At 50.9% G+C, this 13,768-nt stretch overlaps 1 long non-coding RNA gene across 1 annotated transcript; it reads right to left on the reverse strand.

Annotated features, from left to right (window-relative positions):
- Positions 1 to 745: 745 nt before the first annotated feature.
- LOC128467167 (uncharacterized) lies at positions 746 to 5,416 on the reverse strand. The gene is made up of 2 exons (XR_008345692.1): positions 5,210 to 5,416; positions 746 to 801 (listed from the first exon to the last, which is right to left on the reverse strand). It is a non-coding gene; the product is annotated as an uncharacterized LOC128467167 (long non-coding RNA).
- Between the last annotated feature and the right edge of the window lie 8,352 nt (positions 5,417 to 13,768).

The following is a 13,768-nucleotide window of genomic DNA, read 5'->3' on the forward strand; positions in this document are numbered from 1 at the left end:
GGGATGTCCCTGTCACCTTGATGTTATCCTTCCTTCTTTCTTGACTGTTGTAGCTTCGATCTTCCGGGCTAGGCTTACTCCCCCCCTTAAAAACCCCAATAATGACACCACACCATAGAATATGGATAGAAAAGGCCACAGCCAATTTTATTTATTAGAGTCATTGTCACGCCAAAACCTGAAACAAAACATAGGTGCGTTAACAAGGACAATGACTCAAACACCAACATGTAAATATTTACAATAAACACTCAAGCTTGCCAAGTAATCCAGGTAGCATAACCCAATACCACTTAAGGAAGGGACATACCGAGATGCCCCCACCCTGACCTGAGGTTCCCAGCACTGACAGCCAAGAACCTACCACCAGATGTTACCAACCATTCACTTACCACCACATTAACCCCCTGGATACCTGGCAAGCTGCCGCCCCACAGACTGTGACAAACGACACCAACCCACAAACAAAAGAAAAAAGGGGAGGGAGGGTGGGACACGCAACCAGGTAAGCTAACCACAAAAATGGTTCCTGAGCCCGGGAAAGCAGGCACTTATATAATCTACCCCTAACTCCACCCCCGAAATTCCCGCCAAAAAAGCCTACCCCTCCTCCGCACAACAGTCAAGGCCCACTATAGCCCATGCTGGCCCCCCCGTGGGCATCATGACTGTTGTAGCTTCGATCTTCCGGGCTAGGCTTACTCCCCCCTTAAAAACCCCAATAATGACACCACACCATAGAATATGGATAGAAAAGGCCACAGCCAATTTTATTTATTAGAGTCATTGTCACGCCAAAACCTGAAACAAAACATAGGTGCGTTAACAAGGACAATGACTCAAACACCAACATGTAAATATTTACAATAAACACTCAAGCTTGCCAAGTAATCCAGGTAGCATAACCCAATACCACTTAAGGAAGGGACATACCGAGATGCCCCCACCCTGACCTGAGGTTCCCAGCACTGACAGCCAAGAACCTACCACCAGATGTTACCAACCATTCACTTACCACCACATTAACCCCCTGGATACCTGGCAAGCTGCCGCCAAGAGCCCATCCCTTGAGACCTTAAGCCGGATGGGCTCCCCCCCCAAGAAAAAACAAGGCCTTTTCAATCCCCTCCGCGATAGCCAAATTAAAGAAATCGAGCCCTAAATCAGACAGGTGCACCCCATCGCCACTAAACAAACTGGGGCAAAATTCCTCCAACGCAACATGGCGAACCACCACCCCGCGATGCCGGCGCACAAAACTCGCCATCAACTTATTAACTTTACCGCGGCTACGCTCCATAGCCGCCCTATCCCTCGCATGACGCCAATTGCGTCTCGGAATCATTTCCGACCACACCAACAACAAGCCAGGCACCAACTCCAACAAGCGCTCAACATCACGCTTCATCTTCCACACGAGCTCGCGCTGAGGCGTAGCCCCCATATCGTTACCCCCAGCGTGGACAACCACCACTGAGGGCCGGAAACCCAACCTCAAATACTTCACCACCTCCAACAACACTCCATCCCACACCATGCCTCGTATCCCAAACCACCTCACATGCACCAAGTCCATGGGGAAGCCCAGCTGCACGCCGTTGCGCCTAACTGCGGCTCTCCGTCGGGCCCAGTACACAAAGGAGTGGCCGATGATCCACACGATGAAACGAGGCCCTGCAAAGCAAAACAGAAAAAACATAACGAGCAGAGGAAAGGAACAACCAAACCCGCCAAACAAACCACAATTAACTCACCAACCGCAACGGCCTGATATACCTCCGAAAACAAGCCGACTCCCAACGACCAATTCTCCGGATGACTCCATCATCCAACCCCAAACGTGCCGCCTCCGTAGCAGCCCCGATCCGGAACGAATGTGTCCCAAATTCAGCCGACGCCAACCCAAGCTTACCAAGCCCCAGCCTCATCACACGCAAGAACTGAAATCGAGACACTGGTGATAAATCCCGATGAACCAAAAACGACACCCCACCAGCAGGCCGAACATCCCAATAACGCCGCACACACTGCACAGGGCAAATGACATCCCCAGGCAGAGCATACAACCGTACCTGCTTGCCTCGCCCCAACACATCCGTCTTAGAAGACCTCAACCAGACAACCACAGAATCACCCTCACACGTGACATCCCGCGAAGCCAAACCACCCTGCACAGACTTACTGGGACTCACCAACTCCGACACCCGAAAAGCACCGAAAAAGGCCAAAGCAAAAGCAGCCTGAAACAAAAACACTTCAAAACCGTCAAAACAAACCCCTTGCAGCACCCCAAACAACCGACGAAGCAGCCCCGCAGACAACGGACGCCTAGCATCAGGAACCCGCCGCCCCCTCTTAATCCCTTTCAAGACCTGTCGAACCACAAAATGCTTCGTCACATCAGCCCAACCCTGCAGCTTAAACAAAAAGGCCAAAGCGGCCAAAACCTTATCCACCTTAGAGGGAGAAGCACCCTCCAAAGCCAACCCGGTCAGATACCATAACAAAACATCCAAACGGGCGCCATCCCCCTCCACCAGACCCACACAACTCACCAACCGGTCCCACTCCTGCCAAACCTTATCATAAGCCGCCCACGTCGCAGGCGCCAATGACGACTTCACCCATCCCGCAAGCAAGCGGTCCCGAGCTGCCACATCACCTCCGGGCACTGGAAGCCCACGGCGTCCGCCCCAGGAGCTTCCCGCCGAAACCGATCCCACTGAAAGCGAGAAAGAGAGTCAGCAATGACATTCAGATACCCAGGAACATGCTCAGCCTTAAACAACACATTCAATTCCATACACAACAAAACAAACCACCGCAGCAACTTAACCACCGGAACTGAAGCCGCTGACAATCTGTTAACCGAATGAACAACCGCCAAATTATCAGAATAAAACACAACTCTGCGATTACGCATCCGCCACCCCCAGAGCGTCAGAGCCACCACCAACGGAAACAACTCCAGAAAAGCCAGATTCCTAATGAGCGGACTATCATGCCAAGCCGCAGGCCACCGCTCAGCACACCACTGACCCCCAAAATAAGCCCCAAAACCCACACTGCCCGAGGAATCCGTGTACAACTCCAAGGAATCCGCCGACACCACAGCAGACTGAAAAAACACCGTCCCATTAAACCGGGCCAAAAACACTTCCCACACCGCCAAATCAGCCCGCATCGCCTGAGACACTCTAATCCTATGATGAGCGGCCCGAACCCCAGCCGTAGCCCTGGATAACGAACGAGAAAACACCCGACCAACCGGAATAACCCGACAAGCAAAATTAAGGCGCCCCAACAACGATTGCAGTACCCGCAACGTAACCTTCTTAGCAGACCGCACCTCCCGCACCACCGCCGACAGCGCAGCTAGCTTATCAGCCGGAAGCCGGCACACACCAAGAACCGAATCGATTTCCAGCCCCAGGAAACACAAACAAGAAGATGGGCCCTCAGTCTTATCGGGGGCCAAGGGAATGCCAAAAGACGCAGCCACCACCTGTAACGTGCGCAACAAGCGCAAACACCCATCCGAATCCCCTGGCCCCACACACAGGAAGTCATCCAAATAATGAACTAAAGAACGACAACCTGCCTCCTCACTCACGACCCACTCCACAAAAGAACTGAATTTCTCAAAATAGGCGCAGGAAATGGAACAGCCCATTGGAAGGCACAGATCAACATAAAACTCCCCGTCAAACCAACAACCCAACAGATGATGGCACTCCGGATGAATCGGCAGTAGCCGGAAAGCGGACTCAATATCCGCCTTTGCCATCAGCGCCCCGGGCCCCGCTTCCCGCACCAAATCCACCGCCCTATCGAACGAAGTGTACGAAACCGAGCACAGCTCCCTATCAATGTCGTCATTAACAGAGGAACCCTTCGGGTACGACAGATGGTGAATAAGGCGAAACTTGCCCACCTCCCGCTTCGGGACAACCCCCAAGGGGGACACACGAAAACCAAGCAACGGCGGGTCCCCGAACGGACCCGCCATACGGCCCAACCGGACCTCCTTGCCCAATTTCTCCCGCACCACCTCAGGATACGCCGACACAGACTTCAAATTTCGCCGCAAAATCCGTGAAGCCCGCGGTACAAAAGGGATACGAAACCCCTGTGCGAACCCAGCGTCCAGAAACGCTGCATCCGCCCGCCTACCGTAACGGCTTAGCCACGGCAGCATCGCGTCGCGGTTCACCGGCGATCTCCCCTTTCGACCCAGACTGACCCGAGCCTGCACCTGCCTTGGCGCGCTTAAAGCACTTGGACAGGCTGTGAGTACCCCCACATCCGGAGCACTCATGCTTAAACCTGCACGAGGCACCCCACTTGCACTGGCTGTCGTTAAACAGCCAGCATATGCCTTTTTTATGCGCGGCCGACGAGGCTCCTTGGGAACCCCCGCCGGCCCCCCCGGGAAAGGGCGACGCCTTCTGCGCCATCATCAACTTTAACCACAGCGGGAGGTCCATCTGGTCCCACCGCATCCCCGGATTAGCCGCCAAGCGCTGACGAAACTGCTCGTCATAACGCCACCACGCCCAACCCCCGTACACCCGGTAAGCCTCCCATATGCCATCAACATAACAAAATAAAGAAGAGCACTTATCAGGGGATTTCTCCCCGATAACGCTTGCCAAAATACAAAAGGCCCGCAGCCAATTTCCGAAGGTTTTCGGAATTTTCCTCCACTTCTTTCTCTTTTTCTCCTCCTCATCCTCCTTCTTACTATCCTTCTTGTCATCCTCCTTCGTGTCCAGAGACTCCTCCAGAGGAAGTAAAGAAAACAACTCCACATACTCCCCCTTCCAAATCTTCTCTTTCACCTCCGCCTTCAAATGCACCCCTAAAGGACCCGCGAAAGAGACATACGCCGTCTGCCGCGCCGAATCCGGCACTGCCCCGGCCAAGGACCCCTTATCAACCACAACTTCACCGACCGCAACCTCAGCAGACGTCACCGCAACCTCCACAACGGGCCCCACTGGCGAGGGAACCTCCCCCGCCAAACGCTCCCCAGCACCACCTGCCACCGGAGAACCTGGCACCCACGCACCCTGAACCCCCGAGGCCGAATTGGCCCCTTGCCCACACGCCTCCACCAAAAACTGCAGCCCTTGCAACAAACCCCGAACCGACCCACTACCCACAGGCGCCCCGGGCAACGCACTTATCAATTGCAAAAGACACTCACCAACCGATCCCCCGGCTGCACCGAACCGCTGGGCCGTAGAATCCTGAGTGGACGTCGCGGGAACCTGTGGAGTGGCTGCCACCGAAGCCGCATTCCCAGGCTGCAAATCCGGCATCTGTTGAACCCCAGCATCCCGCTGACTCCTGGAAGCAGAAAAACACCGGGAATGTGCAGCCAAAGACCGCGAACCAGACGACCTAACCCGCCGCCCCGACGAAACAACCCCCGAAGCCTGCACACCGGAAGCCCCATCACGAGAGACCCGACGACCCCCATCCGACCCCCCCCGACGAACAGGAGAACGGCCCCGCACCACCCGACCAGAACACCGAGAACCCCCCCTAACGCGAGAAGAACCACGAGCAGACCGACTACGACGCGACGGAGAACGAGAACGCCTAACCCGCCTAGAACGGCCAGATACGCCACTCGACCGACTACGGGAGCGACGGCGAACCCCAACCCCCGACGCCTCACCAGACCCCCGACCGCTGGCTATGGACCCCGGAGAACCCCCCGCCGGCCCAGTACCCCTGGCCCCCACCGAACCAGAGGGAGAACCCGACGCACCGCGAAGCCGCCAAGGCCCAACTACACTACCCACAGGGGAAACAGACCTGCCCGCCGACCCCCGAACGGAACCCACCCCCCCTAACGACCCCTGAGAAAAGGGGGACCCCGCACGGGACCCCCCCTGCAACAGCACCCGGGCCCCCCCAACAGCGGAGCACGGTCCAGCACCCCCTGCTGCCCCGGGTACTTGCCTGACAGCTGATCCACTCCTCCCACGTGTAGGCCGCGATGCAGGCCGCACCCGGCCGTCCATCCTGCTCCCCTTCCTCCCTGCCTCCTGATCCGGGGACTCCTCACCGGACGACACCTGGTCCGGGCCTCCGCTAGGCCCCGGAGGCCCAGCACGGCTGCACCACCTCCCGCTGCTCCGGCCGCTGGATCCTCCGTCCGGGGAGCGAGCTGGCTCCCTGCCCGAGCTCCGTCTGGGGTCCTCACCACCTCCGGAACGTCCTTCAGCCGTCTGCCGTCCGGATTCTGCCTTCCGCGGCGGACGCCGCCTCCTCCGCTCCGAATCCCGGCCGCCGTCCTGGGAAACTCCGGTGCTCCGGCCTGGTCCGGCACCGGAGGCCGCACCACGAACGTCGCCGGGCCGCTCCTCCTCACCAGGGCTCAACCGACGAGGCGGACGGGTCCTCCTCACCGGCCTTCCAGACCCTCGAACCGGCTCCAGCGCAGATCCCAGCTGCTCCCTCAGCCATGCAGATCCACGCTCCAACGCAGCCTTCCTCACGCCGGCGAGCAGCTCCTCCATGTCCCGGTCCATCCGCCAACCTGCAGGGGTGGTAAAAAGACAACAGGTGGGGGGAGAGAGAGAAGCAAAGCCAGAAACAAGAGAAAAAGCAAAGGGAGACAGACAGCAAAAGCCCAGCAGCGCACAGACACGCAACCAGGTAAGCTAACCACAAAAATGGTTCCTGAGCCCGGGAAAGCAGGCACTTATATAATCTACCCCTAACTCCACCCCCGAAATTCCCGCCAAAAAAGCCTACCCCTCCTCCGCACAACAGTCAAGGCCCACTATAGCCCATGCTGGCCCCCCCGTGGGCATCATTATGGTTCTCTCCCTTTGTCTTTGTTGCTCACACCTTTATAGCCACCATGCCCAAACAGTCCCAGCCAATCATCTTCTTAGTTTGTGTCCACTCACAGTCTGTGTATATCAGTAGCAGGTCGGAGTGCTCATTATTCCCAGCATGAGGGGGTTAATTGCTGGGAGGTCAGCAGGTGGAGGCAATTAACCTGCACTCAGGTGTTTAAAGGGTGGCCGTTAGAGGCATTAGTTGTCTGGAAACAGGGAGAGAGGCAGTTAAGCCAGAGGCCCTCAGACTTTATAAAAAAGGATTTGTTTTTGTTTATTTACGCTATGAAGTGCAACACTGTGGACTATACAAAGCTGCAATAAACCGCATCTTGCTTTTATTCTGCTGGTGTTTAGAGTTTCTTGTTTTGATCGGGTCATCCTGCCACAATATATATATATATATATATATATATATATATATATATATATATATATATATAAAAATATTTTTATGAGCAAGTCCTAAAATTAGCGCTTTAGCTTAAAACAATTCTCGCATGGAAAGAGTTAAAATACTGGCATGTTAAATGCCCATGGGGTGTCTACTTTTAAAAAATGTATGATTTGATTGGGTAACTTGAATTGGCCGGGTTCAACAATGTCCCAATTAACACAGGGGGAAGGATGACCACACGTCTAATTACCAATTAGAAAAATGCACACGTCCCAAATGTGGCCTTTTAGCCCCCAAAATACCCAACAAACCCATGCATGTGGGGTATCACTGTACTCAGGAGATGTTGCTGAACACATATTAGGATGTTGTGTGAGCGCGTCATATACCAGGAGCTGCAAATTCATACCTAAATTACGTGTGTGGGGGAAAATACACACAAAAAATACTACTGCAAACTTTGAAAAAATGCTGGTGGTAAAATGTATGCATGCAAAGAGTTAAAATACCAGCATTTGAAATACCCTGGGGTGTCTAGTTTTTAAAAATATATGGTTTTATTGGGCGCACTGAAATGGCCAAGCTCAAACATGTACCAAATAGGGCATGGGCAGTGGATCACCAAATGTCAAAGTTCAACATTGAAAAATGTGCATGCCCCAAATGTGGTCCTTTTGCCCCAAACAGCCAGGAGATGTTGCTGAACACATATAGGGGTGTTTTATGATAGTAACATATACCAGGACCTGTTAATTCATACCTGAATAAAATGTGTGTGAAAGAAAAAACAGAAAAAAATGACTACCACAAAGTTTGACAAAGACTGGTGGTAGAATTAGTGCATGGAAAGAGTTAAAATACCAGCATTTGAAATACCCTGGGGTGTCTACTTTTCAAAAATATATGATTCGATTTGGTAAATTGCATTGGCCGGCTTCAAAGATACTCGAAATAGCACATGGGGGGAAGAATTACCAGATTTGGAAAATATGGTTTTGAAATAGCAAAACGCTACCTGTATGTAACGGGTTCACCAAGAGAGCTGTAGTAACTCCCAGAGATCACCCACATGTATCCTCCTGTTGTCCCCGGAATCACTTCCAGCACCAGCCAGCATGCGCACCTTGGAACCCTGCTATGTGTACCCAATAAGTAGACACAACTACCTTCAACTGAGTACAGCAGGAATGAACAGTTTATTGTTGTAAAACATAGACTGATATAGCCACAGAACTTCATTAACATAAATTAACATTGATAAACAGGTAGACAACCCAACCTTTAATCCCCTTTAGCTACTGAATAGCCTGGTAGCCATCCTGTTAATGGGATAAGTTTAACAATGGAGTTCCTGCCTGTTTGGCAGCCAGGCTGGAGACATCTCTGAGTACCTTGGGCCCCTGTATGACAGGTCATTCTGTCACATATCTGACCTTTTAAAAAGAAGACTGAACTGGGGCCAGACCCCAACCGGGTCTGCATCCAGTTCAGTCGGGGAGCACAGCTCCGTCGCTCCTAGAGTTGTGGATGCAGTGGGCTGGCAAAGGGCACCTGTCCCACTAACCAGTCCTGGGGTGCACTTAGAGACTGGGGAGTTTGGGTCCCAGACGAGGACAACAGTCCCACTCGCCAGGGCAGGGAGACAGGGTCCATAATCTGTGGGTAGCAGGCTTGCTTCCAGTCCTCTCCAGGGGCCCCAGTGATGGACAGTTATGTCACACACTGCAGCACATATTTCTTTTTTTCTGGGGGAGACTGACGTCTGATAAGACCCCACACGGTTTGACTCCGAAGTCAGTCTGTATATCTGGATCACCACTGCCAGCCACAAATTGGTACTCCCCAAAACAATTTAACAAAAGAGCATTACTCACCCAGCCGCACTCTGCTTCTCCCAAATAACATAACTGCCGCTGGGAAGAAGAGCTAAATGTGCCTTCTCCCTGGAGTCCTCTCAGCCGCTGGGGAGAAGACAGAGAGGCTGGGGTCCCTTCCATATGGGGTTCTGGGCTGACTGTTTGGCACCTCTGGGGACTGCAGGTGGCGACCGTAGTCCAATCCACCTGCATGGTACAAATGTTTGTATGATCCACTGCGAGGGCAGGGAAGCCACATGCATCCCCTCCTGTATACTCCATCTGCTGGGGAGAGATGTTGATCTTCCTCTCTCCCATTGCCAGCACTTCTGCTGGGGATACAGGATCCATAGAAATCACTGCCTCTGGGCAACATTGCGGGGGTAAAGCCAATGGAGCTGGGGTCACAGAGGGGAGCGGGCAGAGGCCAGCGGCACTCTGTCCTGAGGGCAGCGCTTTAGCTGCATTTGTAAAGTCCAGGGGAACCACCAACTCTGGGGCTGCCTGACCGGACCCTCTTTGGTTGCCGCGGTCAGGCTTGGGAACAAGGGGAAGCGGTGGGCAGAGGCCAGCAGCACTCTGCCTCGATGCCAGCAGTTCAGCTGGGGGATCTGGCTGGCATATGCAGGGGGGGTCTCGGTCAGTTTCTGGGCCATATTGCGGGGAATAGGGCAAAGTGTCTGGGGTGAGGGAAAGGAGTGGGCAGAGGCCAGCTGCGCACTGCTCGGTTATTTGTGTTTCTGGTGGGGGCACAATACTCACAGGATCCACCTCGTCTGGGGCACACTGCTGAGCACGTTCAAAGAGTTCTCGGTAGGCCTGCTCCAGGAACCATTCTTGGTAAACCAAATAATCGAAATCAGCCCACAAGTCGGGCAGGTAACAGGGCACATCTGCGAGAATCCCTTCCCTGAACTCCCGGATCTCCTCGCACCGATATTTTGATGGGCTCCCAAATTCTCGGTCCTCTTGTAGGCTTTCCATTATCAATCCCGGGCCGCCAAAGTCATCGCCCTCTGGCATGTAGTCATCCTTCAGCTCTGGACACCACTGCACAGCCTGCCAATACAGGGCCCGGTATCCACAATCCACAGTCATTTCAAGCGGAAGCAACTTCTCCAACTCAGCCACCAAGTCCTCTTGGGGCTGTTCTCCCAGGTACTGCATTCGCCAATCTAGTTGTAGTACGTACCATTCCTTGGAAGAGGGGAGGACTATTCCCCGGATACCCTGGTCCACTCTGAGAGCCTCCATCCAGGCATTTATGTAACTCGCGACTCTGCTGCGCACCAACACGTCCTGTAGTGCTGGAACCATCTTTAGCTTGCTGCTGGTATACCCGCTGGTACTTCGCTGGGACGCTTGCAAGGAGGATCCCACTGCTGCCACCAATGTAACGGGTTCACCAAGAGAGCTGTAGTAACTCCCAGAGATCACCCACATGTATCCTCCTGTTGTCCCCGGAATCACTTCCAGCAACAGCCAGCATGCACACCTTGGAACCCTGCTATGTGTACCCAATAAGTAGACACACAACTACCTTGAACTGAGTACAGCAGGAATGAACAGTTTATTGTTGTAAAACATAGACTGATATAGCCACAGAACTTCATTAACATAAATTAACATTGATAAACAGGTAGACAACCCAACCTTTAATCCCCTTTAGCTACTGAATATTCCCCTGGTAGCCATCCTGTTAATGGGATTAGTTTAACAATGCATGGCGACGGAGTTATTGTATTTCCCTTTCTTTGATCATATATATTTTTTATTTTAACCTATTGGATAATACATTTTTTTCTCTTCCCTCTTTTTTAATAATACACTTCTCCCTATTAAATGTGTGTATATATATATATATATATATATTTATATTCTCTCTTATATTTCTTACGTGCATTTTTTTCTTTCCTGTTTATTGATATATTTAGGGCATTTTTATCCCTTTTTCCCCTCTTTGTGGTTGTATTAAAGTATTTCCCTCCCATTTTAAATTTTATGTATATTTATGTACCTGAGGTATTTCTATCTTGTATTACTGTATTTTTGACTGTCTGGAATGCATGCTGGAATACAAATTAGTGATGTCCGGATCATGAACGAATCGTTCATTTGATCCGATTCTTTTTAGTGATCCGGGTGAATCGGTTCAGTAGACTGAACGATTCATTTGTAGCGGTTCGGTCTGTGAATCATGCAACCTGATCCTAGAGCTGTGAGTCATCTGCAGAGCACTCAGACACAGACTCTGGGGTCAGGTTACAGCTCATTAATTCACAGAGGAACTATGACTCATAGAGTCAGAGAGTCGTTCAAAGATTCGAATGATCCGAAGATTCGAATGATTCAAATGATTCAAATGATTCGAATCTTACAGGGATCCGGATCTTACAAGGATCCTAATCTTACAGAGATTCGAATCATTCAGAGAATATTACTGATACCATACTTTCATAAATAAATACATTAATAATGTTCACACTGCCCCCAGGATTTAGATTCCCCTGAGTTTGCCTCCCTTTACCTATAACTTCACCTACAGTTAACTTTATTAAATTAATTAAATTAACCCTCAGTCATCAGCATAAAATTAACCCTTATACCCCATCAACCATAACTGCCCCTGAAATTAACCGTAAAGATCCCATTAACCATAACGGCCCCTGAAATTAACCCTAAAGACCCCATTAACCATAACGGCCCCTGAAATTAACCCTAAATACTCCATTAACCATAACTGCCCCTAAATTAATTGCATTAATTGGTATGGTTGATGGGGTCTTTAGTGTTAATTTAGGGGCAGTTATGGTTAATGGGGTGTTTAGGGTTAATTTAGGGGCAGTTAGGCTTAATGGGGTGTTTAGGGTTAATTTGGGGGCAGTTATGCTTAACGGGGTGTTTAGGGTTAATTTAGGGGCAGTTATGCTTAATGGGGTCTTTAGTGTTAATTTAGGGGCAGTTATGCTTAATGAGGTGTTTAGGGTTAATTTGGGGGCAGTTATGCTTAATGGGGTGTTTAGGGTTAATTTGGGGGCAGTTATGCTTAGTGGGGTGTTAAGGGTTAATTTTAGGGGCAGTCATGGTTGATGGGGTGTTAAGGGTTAATTTTAGGGGCAGTCATGGTTGATGGGGTGTTTAGGGTTAATTTAATTGTGAGGGTTAATTTAATTAATTTAATCAAGTTAGCTTAAGGTGCAGTTGCAGGTAAAGGGGAATGTAAATCCTGGGGGCAGTGATTATTAATGTATTTATTTATAACAGTATGGTGATATTCAGTAGCGTACCTAGCGGGGGGGGGGCGGTCCGCACCGGGTGCCGCTCATCAGGGGGGTACCAACTTGCCGGCACCCGGCACTCCTCCAGAGATGGACAGTAATGTCCGCCGCTGGAGGAGCAGGCTCGCAAGGGAGCGGTATCGGAGGTCTTTAACAGACCACCGGCTCCCTTGAGTGATTTTAAGCCGGTTCAAGGATCTCCCTTGAACCCGGCTTAAAATCACTCAAGGGAGCCGGAGGTCTGTTAAAGACCCCCGATACCGCTCCCTTGCGATCCGTGCGGCAACAGCTGTTGTGCGCCGGGGTTTGTTGTCAGATCCCGGCGCACAACACTGAAGCCGCGCTCACCGCTGTCCGTGCCCTCTGAACCCCGTGACCTAGGAAGAAGACAGAAGAACTGAAGAAGAAGAGGAGCGAAGAGCAGGAAAAGGAGCTGTAAGGAGAAAAGAGGAAAGGTAGGAAAACATTCAGTGAGAGTGACAGTGAGAGTGGATTGGTATGTATGTGTGGATTGGTATGTGTGTGGATTGGTATGTGTGTGGATTGGTATGTGTGTGGATTGGTATATGTGTGGATTAGTATATATGTGGATTGATGTATGTGTGGATTAGTATATGTGTGTGGATTAGTATATGTGTGTGGATTAGTGTATATGTGTGGATTGGTATGTGTGTGGATTGGTATGTGTGTGGATTGGTATATGTGTGGATTGGTATGTGTGTGGATTGGTATATGTGTGGATTGGTATATGTGTGGATTGGTATGTGTGTGGATTGGTATGTGTGTGGATTGGTATATGTGTGGATTGGTATGCGTGTGGATTGGTATGTGTGGATTGGTAAGTGTGGATTGGTAAGTGTGTGAGAGTGATGGGTGTTATGCTGTACCATTTCCAATGTATTTTTCATTATATAATTATGCTCTAAAGTACATCATAACTCCCATCACTCTATACTGTTCCATACAGTGGCAGAGCTGGGAGACAGAGGCCTTGCACCCCCACCGCAGGACTCCTGAAAGGTAAGTGAACTTCAAAGAGGGAGAGGGTAGATAGTTAGGAGGGGTAGATAGGGAGAAGGGAGTGAGAAGGGGTAGATAGGGCAGAAGGGAGCGAGAAGGGGTAGATAGGGCAATCATACTCCTATCATGCCAAGTCTGCGAGTGCCTCCTGGAATCTGGGTATGCCTGGGCATGATAGGAATGTGATTGCTGTTAACAATTATATATATATATATATATATATATATATATTGTTATTTAATTGTTTTGTCCTATTTTGGTGTGTTACTTACTTTAAATAAAAGTGTTAGATTTTTTTATGGTGTGTGGGGAGGTCATATTCAGTTTCGGCCAGGTAGTTTTAAAGTGTGTGTGTGG

Source organism: Spea bombifrons, chromosome 10 (genome assembly GCF_027358695.1).
Source record: "Spea bombifrons isolate aSpeBom1 chromosome 10, aSpeBom1.2.pri, whole genome shotgun sequence".
Taxonomy (NCBI): Eukaryota; Metazoa; Chordata; class Amphibia; order Anura; family Pelobatidae; genus Spea; species Spea bombifrons.